Here is a 12,682-nt window from a genome sequence, read left to right on the forward strand (position 1 = left end):
GTAACACTACAATTCCAAACTGTGTGATGGTGCTAAACTAGGACTCTAGGTCGGCACTTATTCTGACTTACGGGAGAAGGGTTCTCCCACAAAGGCAAACCAGGAGTCACACACGCCTCCTGGAAGTCCCCACTTGTAGCAGCAATGAAAGCAAATAGTGAATACAGCAAGAGAACGTGGAAAGAATTACTCAGGTGCATTTGGGGAGATACAGTGCAGGTATGAACATGAAGCAATAGCTGGTGAACTTTTTGGGAAAATAGCAAAATTTCAAAGATGTATTAAAACAGTGTTGTTATCTCAAAAGAACTGTTTGGAAACAAACGTTATCCAATAAGACAGCCTGTAAGGTGCAAATTCAGAGGCCATGAATTGGGATAGGAATCCAGAGCCAGATGCTAGTTCAGATGAAAGAAGACTTGTGAATTCTGAAACTTCTAACCATTCAGAAAAAACAACTGAAAAAATTAGTTTGTTACAGGATCGTGAGGCTGTTTCCCAAAGGCCATAATCGAAAAAGGTTTTCTCTTTCTCAGGGGTTTGGGAAATGCAGACAAGGACATTGTCTTTCCATGAGAGAGAAGCAGCAGCAGTGAGAAAGGGTACACAGGCCTGTCTGGACACCCTTGGGAAAGTGTCTGGTCAGAGGTCGTCCACTGCCATTCCAGGAAATCTTTTTATTTTTGTTTTAAGATTTCATTTATTTGAAAGAAAGCACACCAGTGGGGGGGCAGGGAGCAGAGGGAGAGGGACAAGCAGACTCCCCACTGAGCAGGGAGCCCAACATGGGGCTTGATCCCAGAACCCTGATCCCAGGACCCCGATCCCAGGACCCTGCGATCATGACCTGAGCCAAAGGCAGACGCTTCACCGACTGAGCCCCCCAGGGGCCCCCCAGGAAATCTTGAGTTTCAGGTCACCAGATGGCACGCAGGGCCAGTGTTTGGTGCTTTCTTCAGACGAGTACATGAATCCAAGAGTCTCATCCCTGGAGTTTGGTGGCACAAGGTTGGTTCAAAGTTCCTGATAAGGGCCTTTCCAGTGAGGTTGAAGAGAGTCTTTCTGGAGGTGTCTTTTCCCATAAACGAAATCTCCGGTTTGCAAGATATGATTACTTAAGGTCATTGTCCCCTCATTGCCTCCTGGGAGCACATGGTGAAAAGATTGCTCTACCAGAGCATGGTTATTTTTAATAGAAGCAATTAGGCCTTTACAGCATTGACCTCTATCTCCCCTTATCAACTGTGGGTGAGAGGAGGAGGGGCCAAGTGCACTGGGACGTCCTGTGACTACTTCGAAGGGGAAGAGGGTATGAGTTCCCAAGGGAGTGGACCTGAAGTTCTTTCGACCAAGGCATTTGGAGGGTCTCTACAAATTGTGCCAGTTGAGTTTAATAGTGCTGTTTGTGCATTCGAGAAGCTCTGAGGATTCAGGATGGTACGCACCATGGAAATGCTGGAAAACCATCTGAACAGCACAGACCTGTCAAAGCACCTGACGAGTAAAACGGGTTCCCTGGCCACTGTGAGTTTGAGAAGGGTTCCCAGGTAGGGATAATCTTTTCTAACAGAGTTCTAGCCACAAAAGAAGCAGTGGTCTATCCACAAGAGAAAACATGCAAACCGTGACTAAAACATATTTATCTCCATGGGATGGGGAAACTCTGAGCTCCATTTGTGTGAATGCAAATTCTGTGCATTGTATGTCAGACAGGCAGGACAAGCAAGGTAGGCACTTTTTGTGGCCTTATTAATATTTCTCCACCAGTGTTGTTCACGAATGCTATCATTTTGCCAGTAGGTTAAATGCTTGTACAGTGGTAAGTAGTGGGAATTTTAGAATTTCTGGTAGGGTTGGATTTTTATTTGGTCCAAACTGGAGTTCTCTCTCTCTCTTTTTTTTTAAATTTGACAGAGAGAGACACAGCGAGAGAGGGAAAACAAGCAGGGGGAGTGGGAGAGGGAGAAGCAGGCTTCCTGCAGACCCTGGGACCATGACCTGAGCCGAAGGCAGACGCTTAATGACTGAGCCACCCAGGCACCCCAAGTTCTCTCTAACAAAGCAACAAATATTAGATTTACAATCTTATTTTCCCCCCTCTGGGATCAATGGGTGGGCACTTCTGGTCAATTTTTCCACATTATCATGTGGGAGAACATCCTTTGGACCAGAGGTTTGGCTATTGGTCTCCTTGGGAGGAGCGTTTTTTTGTTTTGTTTTGTTTCCTTTTGGTAGAAATATCACTGGGGTGGTTTTCTTCAGCCTCCAGGGAGTTGAATCTGGAATGCCCAGGAACCTTAAAAATAACCAGAGCCACTAGCAAAAGTATGGCATTTAATAAATTTTGCACATAGGAGCCATTTTAAACTTTAGCCTCATTGGAGGTAAGGACATTCATTGTTTCCATAATATTCCAGAATCATGAATTACCCCCAAAACACAACAGCCATGGGCTTAAATGTTTGCAGTGTTTGCAGTACCAGCTGGAATAAGGGCATCTAACATAGTCTGTTGGGCTGAAGTAGCCAAAAGAAAGGTGAGTCCTGACTTCACATGAGTTGTACTAGCACACCCAACATGATATTTACCAATGTCATCTGTTAAATGAGAACCACCAGTAAACCATGAAAAACCTGCATTAGAGGAATTTCCTGTAAATTGCCACAAGGGTCAACATGTGATCTGTGGGGGCTTTCATCTGGATCCAAATGCGGTCCTTGTTTTGAGATGGAATGTCATGACTATCTAACCTGAGGATTTTTCTCTGGAGACCATATCCCTTTAAGGCCGAAAGTTTTGTTTTGTTTTTTTTTAAAGATTTTATTTATTTATTTTGACAGAGAAAGACACAGCAAGAGAGGGAACACAAGCAGGCGGAGTGGGAGAGGGAGAGGGAGAAGCAGGCTTCCCGTGCAGCAGGGAGCCCGATGCGGGGCTCGATCCCAGGACCCCAGGATCATGACCTGAGCCGAAGGCAGACGCTTAACGACTGAGCCAGCCAGGCGCCCCAAGGCCGAAAGTTTTAACAGGTGGATGCTGTTTCCTGTGAAGAGATTTGAGAAGGGGAGCAGAGAATGAAATCATCTATGTACCATAACAAAGTAGAGCCTGCAGAAAACTTTCTATCATCCAAATCAGCTTTTCAGGTTTGTGAAAAGTAAGAAGGACTCAGAAACCCTGGGGCATGACTGTCCAGATGCATTGCCATTCTTCCCAAGTGAAAGCAAAAGGATGCTGGCTATTCTTATGTACCAGAATACTAAAAGATGCACCTCATAGGTCAGTTACAGTGAAAAACTTTCTTTCAGTGCAAATTAATGTCAGGAGAATGTGAGGGTTGGGAACAACAGGGTGGAGGGATAACAAGGATAACTGCTCGGAGGTCCAGGACAAACCTCCATCCTTGGTTGTGGGGTTTTCTCACAGGTAGAGTAAGGATGTTACAGGGACTAGTGCAGGAGATAATGAGGCCCTGAGCCTCTCAATCCTCTGTAATGGGCTTGATGCCTTGAAGGGCTTCCTTATTTATAGGATATTCATTAATTCTGAGAAGAGGTTTTGAGGGCTCTGTTTCAATCTTTTCAGGGGGTGCACTGTGGATTCTGCCAATATCAGCTGAAGATTTTGCCCATAAAGAAGAAGGTAGCTGATCTAATAGGGACAAATGGTCAGTGTCCCCAGAATCAGCTATAATACCATCAGAGACGGAGCATAAAAAAGATACCAAAAAAAATCACTGAATTCCCCTGGTTGTCTATTTTGATTACAATTGTCAAATTCTAGAATTATTTCCTCTTTTGGGAGAAAAAAAAGACTCTGGCATGATAGTTTTCTAAGAAATCTCAGTCCAATAAAGGAATAGAGGCAGAGGAACTAAGGCGAAAAACTAGAGTATCCCTCACAGGGCCTAGACCAAAGGGAGTAGGCTCAGAGACAGGAACCTGTTGAGGTTTGAACTATCTCAGCACTTCAAGGCAGAAGCTGTTTTATAGCAGTGGGGTTGGGCACCGAGAGTGTAGCTCCTGGGTCAATAAGGACAGAGAGAGATTCACTCCCAATCTGGAGAATGGTTTCTCAGCTGATTAAGGGGAAGGATTGGAGCCCCATCAATAGGAATTAGGAGGACACTGGGAAAGGCTGGCTGGAGTGCTCTGATCCTTTCCCAGCACCCTGGCTCTTTGTAATAGCAGCAGAAACAAGGGGGATGGGAGGCTGGTTGTTTAGGGGCCTATATTTGCTGGAGTTGAAAACTGAGAGTGGTATGGTCTTCCTTTTAGGTGACTCGTCTAGGATGCCAACGAGCTGGTTTGCCAAATTAACTAAATCCAGAGTGGACATAGTTTCCCGTTCTATCTTGCTCCTTTTAACTGAGAGAGAACAATCCCAGTTCAGCCTGTTAATATTAAGATGGACATAAATGCTACCAGGTTGGATTCAGCATCTACAGGAAGACCAGAATTGCCTTTGAAGACAATGTGGAGTCGATTGTGATACTCATGAACAGGTTCATCAGGCTTCTCTACGCAAGCCTGAATTTTGTTCCAATCAGCAGGCTTAGGAAAGGGTACTGTAATCGTTTGGTGGAGATTTCCAGAGAGTGTTCTAGCACCTTGCCAAAACTCAGGCATCTGTTTCTCTAAACCCCTTTCAGGATGCTCCCATTGGGCTGGTTTTATCCAGTGTTTGGCCTGACCCTCACCAACAAGCATGGGGACCAATTGATATAAATCTCAGAAATCAGATGAGTAAATTTGAATAACTGTGTTACATTCTTCAGCAAATTTATGGGGTCCTCAGTCACTTTAGGAAACTCTTTCACTATGGCTCGAAATTCAGCCTTTAGTCCAGGCAACATAAGCAATTTGACGTTCATTTGGACCCCCAGCAGAGTTATCTTTAGAGGGGTAGCTATTAATAGGTTCAGGAGAAGGTGGGTGGGGAGAGGTTTGGAGGTAAAGGGAAGCTCAGCGAAAGGGTTAGAATGAGTGGTGGGTATAGGGGAAGTGGGGACAGTGCTGAGGGAAGAGGGAAATGGCACCAGAGGCGGGCCTGCGCGCAAGGTCGCCCCACCTGTCTGGAGACAAAGGAGATGGGGAGGGCAAGACTCAGAAGCTGCGTTGACTTCTTTCAGTTGTTTGCCTCTTTGCAAAGTACTATTTCTAAATTAACAAATGAACCAAAGAGGCGAACAACCTTTGAATCCTAAAAATGTTTGGAAGCCTCAAGGTACCAATTAAAATAAGCATCCAATTCAGTTTTGACAGTTTTAGAGCCATGGTTGTCCGATTGAGTTGTGAGAAAAGTAAATTTGGGGAGATGGAAAGTTCCCCATAATGGCCATTGAAGTTGTAAATTACTTTCGGTTGAGTCAGTCCATTTAGTTAAGAGTGCACATGAGGAGGGACCACAGTTTTGACACATAGAACAGGCTGGGGTCCCAGAAATGTGGGAGGGTAGGGGCAGGGGCGTCCTCAAAGCATTTTGATCACTAGGATCCCATTTCCCAGAGGCTTTTCTCTAGAGGGAAGAAAAAAATTTCTAAACAGCACAGTTCCAGTAGGAACAGCCTGGCTCTAGAGAGGAGTCAGACCAAAGGCCAAACGAGTACTCTGAGAAAGGACAAAGCCTTAAAAAGGTCTTGAATAAAGCCTGGAGAGCTGAAAACACAGAGAGTGAAGCTCAAGTCCCAGAGAAAACTTACCCTCAAACCCCAGGGTCAGAGAGAAAGCTGCAAGCCCGACTGGGTCTGTGGTTACTGGCGCCTGTTGGTTTGCTCACCAGCCTCAAAGTCTCTGAAGGTAGCCCCCTGCATCCCCTTCTGACACCAGTGATGTTTTCCTTAAAAATAAAACTGCCAGTGGGCGCCTGGGTGGCTCAGTTGGTTAAGCGACTGCCTTCAGCTCAGGTCATGATCCCAGGGTCCTGGGATCGAGCCCCGCATCGGGCTCCCGGCTCAGCGGGAAGCCTGCTTCTCCCTCTCCCACTCCCCCTGCTTGTGTTCCCTCTCTCGCTGTGTCTCTCTCTGTCAAATAAATAAATAAAATCTTAAAAAAATAAAATAAAACTGCCAGTTATTTTACCAGCGAAATGGGCTTATTCAGAAATAGTAGAAAAACGCAATTTGGGAGGAGCAAGCTATGACAAAACCATAGACAATTCCCTAGGACGGAGGAGAGAAACGCTCTTTTATAGAGCAAGGGAGGGAGTTGGGGGGGCTGTTGTAAACTAGGAGTCCGCGGGAGTGAACTGGGAGCTGGAAGTGTGGCTTCTCATTGGCTGCGCTCTGACTAGCTCTCAATGGCTGGGATCTGCTCTAATTGGCTGAGCTGTGACTGGCTCTCATTGGCTGGGCTGTGCTCTCAACGGCGGGGCTGTGACTAGCTCTCATTGGCTGAGCTATGACTAGCTCTCATTGGCTGGGGTCTGATCTCATTGGCTGAGCTGTGACTGGCTCTCAGCTGTGGTCTCATTGGCTGGGCGCTGCTCTCGTTGGCTGGGCCGTGCTCTCAGTGGCTGGGCTGCGACTAGCTCTTATTGGCTGAGCTCTGACTAGCTCTCATTGGCTGGGCTCTGCTCTTATTGGCTGGGCTGTCCGGATGGGAGGACCCCCTCCTGCCTCCGTGGGCGCAGTGCACCCTGGGGTTCTTCCCGCTGGGAATGCAGAGGGCTGCGAGGAGGAAGTGGTGGGCGGGAGAGCTCCCCCTGCTGGCCTCCACTGCGTGTTGGTGAGGTTTCCTTTATATTTAAATAGAAATATATTTACCTGGTTCTCCCTGCCAGGCCAACCCACCCAAGCATGGGTCAGTCCCTGATCACTATGTCGAACCTCCCAAGAGGCCAGGCACCAATAAATGTGCCAGGAAATGCTGGCCCCAGGAGGTGTGCTCTCTGGCTTGTGGAACGGAATAAAGGAGACCTCGTGTAAGGTTCCTCAAAAAGTTGAAAATAGAGCTACCCTACGACCCAGCAATTGCACTACTGGGTATTTACCCCAAGGATACAAACGTAGTGATCCGAAGGGGCACGTGCACCCCAGTGTTTATAGCAGCAATGTCCACAATAGCCAAACTGTGGAAAGAGCCTAGATGTCCACGGACAAATGAATAGATACAGAAGATGCGGTATGTATATACAATGTAATATTACTCAGCCATCAAAAAATGAAATCTTGCCATCTGCAACGATGTGGACGGAACTAGAGGGTATTATGCTAAGTGAAATAAGTCAATCAGAGAAAGACAATTATGATCTCACTCATATGTGGAATTTGAGAAACAAGGCAGAAGATCTTAGGGGAAGAGAGGAAAAAAACAGAAGAAGAAACCAGAGAGGGAGACAAACTATAAGAGACTCTTAATCTCAGGAAACTGAGGGTCGCTTGAGTGGAGGGGGGTAGGAGGGATGGGATGCCTGGGTGGTGGACATTGGGGAGGGTATGTGCTACGGTGAGCGCCGTGAATTGTGTAAGACTGATGGATCACAGACCTGTACCTCTGAAACAAATAATACATTATATGTTAATTAAAAAAAAAAAAAAAAAGGAGACCTGGTGTAGAATGGAGTCAGGAGGTCAGCAGGCAGAGTGCTCATGCCCAGCCCTAGCTGTCAACTGCAGAGCCAACAGAAAGAGACACACCTTGCAGGTGGATACTACTTCACAGCCCCAGCAGGAGGAGACAAGATTTCCTCGAGCCAGGCAGTTGCCCAGCCAATGAGGAGCCACCACACATGTAGCTCCCAGTTTGCTCCCGTGGACTACAACAGCCCCCTAACCACCACCTTCCTCTCTAAGAGTTTTGCTCTCCTTTGTTCTGGGGACTTGCCTATGGTTTTGCTGTAGCTTGTTTGTCCCAGATTATAATTCTCTGCTCGGCCCAAATAAACTCATTTTGCTGGTGAAATAGCTGACAGTTTTATTTTTAAGGTTAACCAGCCTTCCAGGGCCTGGCTGCTGCCCAGCCCTGGGGCCACTCCACACCCGAGGCCCTGACCCCACCCACGTGGGCCTGGGCTGCCAAGTTCACTGTGGCCACCCGTCAAGTGGGTGGGCAAGTGAGGATAAATGAGGCCGGAGAGCACGGCCAGGGCTGCACCTTGGTCTCCATCCTGAAGGCCACAGGGAGGCATGATGAGGTCAGGGCCACCTGGCTGCATTGTGGGTGAGCTAAAACCGTGGCGCCACTGCACTGGCTGACACATTGGGACTTGCTTTGTCCAGGGAAGTAATGCTGGACCCCAGTGCCTAGCCCGGGCCAGCTCCTGCCCACCCCTTCTTTCCAGCAAGCACCCCATAGGCCAGGTCCTCATCTTGCCCTGGGGGCCCAGAGCCATCCTTCAGGACCTCTCTTCTCCGCCCCCGTTGGTGGCACTCACATTCCCAGTGCCGCCCTGCCACTGTTGCTTCCTGGGTATGGGTGTTTCTCCTAAACTGCTGAGGGCCACCCCTTCCTGCACGGAGAGGGCCACCGCCTCACCAGGGCACAGAAGCTGGACAGGACAGGGCTGGCCAGGGGCAGGCCAGATCCCATGAGCCTGTCCTGGGAGTGTGGAGGAGGCGGGGGAGGAGGGTCGAGCTGGGAGAGGGCCCATTATGGGTGGGGCCAGAGTGGAACTGGGCATGGGCTGGGCCGGATCCCCATCAGGTGCCCTCTGCCCTGTGCGCAGACCACATGTTAGTTAACAATTGCCACCAAGCTCTGGCCACATGCCAGTGAGAGTTACAAATGCTAACTATTGTGACCTTCACACCCCCTTGGGTTCTATTTTTAATCTCTGGCTGAGAGACTAAGACAGTGAGGCACAGAATGGTTGGTGACATTCCCCCCCCGCCCCGACCCCGCCCCGGCTCCTTCTTCCCCAATGGAACCTAGAGCTTCTCCTCTGACACCCCCCCCCCCCAATACTCTGCAAGGAGCATTCCACCTGCAGCTTTGCACTTGAGGCCTGATATGGTCTCACCTCCACCAGGCCCCTGTCTCGACCACTACCCTTCACTCCAGCTGCAGCCTTGCTCAACCGCTCCCTTCAGACACGCGTGGCATAGCTCGGTACGCCACAGGACCTGGGGACATGGTCCCTGACCTGGTGCCTGGGACTTGCCCTTTCTGGGGAAGGGTGCAGAGGCTCTGACCCCTTCCTCAGCCACAGAGGTGATTGCCTGAGGCCCCAGGGCTCTAGGGGCTGTAAAGGCGGCCCGTTCTGGCCTTCCTCAGGAATAGTAAGCACACCTGAGAGCCGAAGATCTGGGTTGAAGCTTCCATGGGTGTGTCTTAGCCTCAGACCCCAAGGCTTCCCTAGCCTGCGGGACTCACACTCCTGGTGGTAAACAGTGAAAATACTAACAGCCGTGCTTTCTTAAAATGTCCTTGCAGGGAAGGGAGAGAAAGCTGTGGGTTTCTAAAGGAACAACAACAGTTGTTTCTGCTGCTGAGTTTGTCAAGGTGAGTGGATTCCGGAGAACTCTGCCACCTGCAGTTTTTTTTCCCAGGGCTGGTGGAGGGTTTGGGGGCTGCTGTGCTGTCAGCTCAGGTGGGAGTGGCTCTCTGCTCCTTAAGACAGAAAACATTTAAGGCCCAGAGGTGTTGGCGGGCAGCATTTGGGAGACAGAATTGTCCCTGGGGTGAGGACATCAGGGGCTGGGGTCCCCACCCTGAAACCCTGGTATGACAGGCAAGGACCAGCCTCTGGCAAACCCCAGGAGCAGAGGCCCAGCCTGGGAAAGAATCTGCCCTGCAGGGGCCTGAGCACAAGGAGGTCTGCCACCCTAGACGGGCTGTCAGCCAGAGAGGCCAGAAGGGGCTGGGGGTATCTGGGACCAGCCCAGAGAGAACATGGGAGGCTGACCTGGCTGTGAGCCTCTGAGAAGTATCCTCAGTGAGACTTTGAGTGTCTTTGGGCCACACCTGTTACGGGAAACAAAGACAGAAGGAAATGTAGATAAAATTAAGTGTCCTTGTAACCTGTAGTCCATTGACATATACCTGAGACAGGCAGCTTATAACATTCCTCCGAGGTCTCGAGTTTTCTTTAACAAACCAAAGTCCTTTGGGAACTTTCTTCCTCTTTACTTCTTCCACCCCAAGATAGAGAATCACTTGCTCCGCATAATCCCAGGGCAGCAGGGGCAGTAGCTCCTCCTGTCCATAGGCCTGTCCCTGTGCTTTAGTGAGACGTCTTGGCCGTTGGCTCTAGACCCCACCACCAACAACATTCCAAAACTGCATCACACCCAGGCCATTGGGGTAGGGAGGACAGATTCCCAAGGTGAAGACAAGGATACTTGTTCCTGCTTCGCCTGCTTGCAGGTTTTCACCTGGGGCACTCCTGGTGGCTTTGTCACCCTGACCTCCACAGGGTGGCCACCAGCCCCCCAGTTAGGAGTCTGAGGCAGCCTTGGAGACAGCAGGGATGGGCGGCTGCCTCCACTTTGCCCTCAGAGAGAGAACGACAGGTGGGCAGGGTGCTCTGGAGCTCGGAGGAGGAAGGAAAAGGGATCTGGGTCCAGGATCCACAGGGGAAGAGCAGGAGGCCCATGCAGGCCCCGTTGTCTCCCCAAGACAGGGCAGGGTCAGCTCTGCCAGCAGCTGGGGTGGCCACCCTGCCTGCAAAGGGCTGATCCGCTGTATGGCAGCTTTTTCAGACGATGCATTCAAGACCAAGGCCAAGAGGAAGGCTGAGCCTGGGGAAATTGAGTCCATAATAGTAGATTTTAGTATCATCATAAAATAAATTTAATAATTAGGTTCATAAAAGTGATGTGTGTGTTGTAGAAAATTTGAAGAAAGCAAACGGAGAGAAGAAAAGCATAATCTCACCATCCACAGCTCACATCATTAAGCAGATATGAGCATAAATATTAAATCCAATCTTCAGTATTTTAATACATTTTAACTTAGTTGAGACAACAAAATGTATACATGTTTGCAATCTGTGTTTCTTCACTTAGCAGTATAACATAAGCATTTTCCTATACTCTCATCACTCTTGGAAAGCATAATATTGTATGGCTGCTCAATCAGCATATGGATATACCATGTTTGCTCAGACATTTCCCTATTGTTGAGCATCTAAGTGGCTTTTAATTTTTGCCTCAAAGGACATATTTATACACATTTTCATTATTTTTTTCCTTAGGATAGTTAGGACCAAATCATAAACAGTTTTAAGCCTTCTCATTCTTTTTGCTGAATTGCTTTCCCAAAGGGCTGTCCCTGTTTTCTCTCCAGATGGGGCTGCATAGGGTCTGTCCTTATTTTCCACCCTGCATTAAGAGTAGGGCACCTTCTCCCGTGGGGCCAGGCCAGTGCTCCCCCAGCCAGGCTGGAGATGCGGTCTTTGCCCCAAGGGGCCACGGTGCCGGCTCTGGAGCAGCAAGGATCTGGATGTAACTTGACTTCCTTCAGGCCCTTGGAAGGTGGGAATGAGAAGCTGTGTCTCTGTGGCAATACAAACGGGATGCCAAGTAGAGACATGGAGACCCCACAGCTTTGTCGAGACCTGCAGCGGGGCCTGTGTCAGGGGAAACCCATTAGTGGGCAGTTTTAACACAATGCAAATGTAGATGCAGACATCCAGAGCAGGTGCGGTTGGGGACTGGGAGGAGACAGAGAGGCCAGGAGCTGGCTGGCAACCTAGACCTTGAGTTCGCATTGCTCATGCTCAAAAGCCCTTGCTGATTGTTTCCTGAACGCGAATAGGGCATCTGAGGCCTTTGGCCTGTGCAGACGGCTGGGTGACCCTAGCATCCTTCTACCTTCTTCCTTAGGAAAAGTGATCGATCATACTTCCCAGGCTTCCATGCAAGAAGGTGTGGCCATGTGACCATGTGCCAGGTGGAGTGCACCTCCTCCTTCCTCTCTCTGCTGGCTTGGATGTGGCTGTGACGGCCTGGAATGTTGGAATGTTGAGCAGCCGTTTTGAACCATGTGGTGGGACCAAGTGTTTAAGGTGACGGAGCAACAAGGCAAGTTATGGCCCACCCCGGATTTCATTTATGGGAAAAAGCAACGTATATGTTGCTATATATATATATAGAGAGAGAGAGAGAGAGAGAGAGAGAGACTTGTTGAGGCCACTACCACTGGGTTTTCCATGACACCAGTCTTCATGTATTTGTCCAGATTTGCTCCATCAGAGTCCCACAGGTCTTTGTTGGTCCCTCTCTTGTCTGCCACCTCATAGTTCAGTCCTGGTCCCTGCTGTTGTCACAGCCTGCCATGGGGTCCCCCAGGCAGAAATGTGGGTGGGGTTGGGCCATATTATCCCAGAGCAAATATATGTCAATGCTGGGTCTGAACCACAGGCTTGCATGGGCTGCATGATGCTCCCTGCCCCCCATGACATCAGGGGTGCCCCCTCATACTGTTCCATGTTTCCATGTGCCTTGTCCTGCTGAGCTTCTGTCCTGTGTCCTCAGCTTCAGAGCAGCTTCCAGAGCCTGGGTACCCCAAATCTCTGTTGGGGGCATTCTGCATTCTGGTGGCCCAGAGCCTTCCCCAGCTGTTGCCTAGAACGCAGGATCCATGCAGCCCAGGGCCAGCTCTCTCCTCCCCCAGATGGGGTCCACAGAGCAGGGGCTCAGGGTGGGAGTTTCTTCTTGGGGTCTGTCTCATCCCCAATCCTCCCTGCCCCAGTTTCTCCTCTAAGGGAATCAACACTGGACTCCGGGGGTGGGAGTCAAGGG

This window comes from Mirounga leonina, unplaced genomic scaffold (genome assembly GCF_011800145.1).
Source record: "Mirounga leonina isolate KUSES-001 unplaced genomic scaffold, KU_Mleo_1.0 Mir_166, whole genome shotgun sequence".
In the NCBI taxonomy this organism is placed as follows: domain Eukaryota; kingdom Metazoa; phylum Chordata; class Mammalia; order Carnivora; family Phocidae; genus Mirounga; species Mirounga leonina.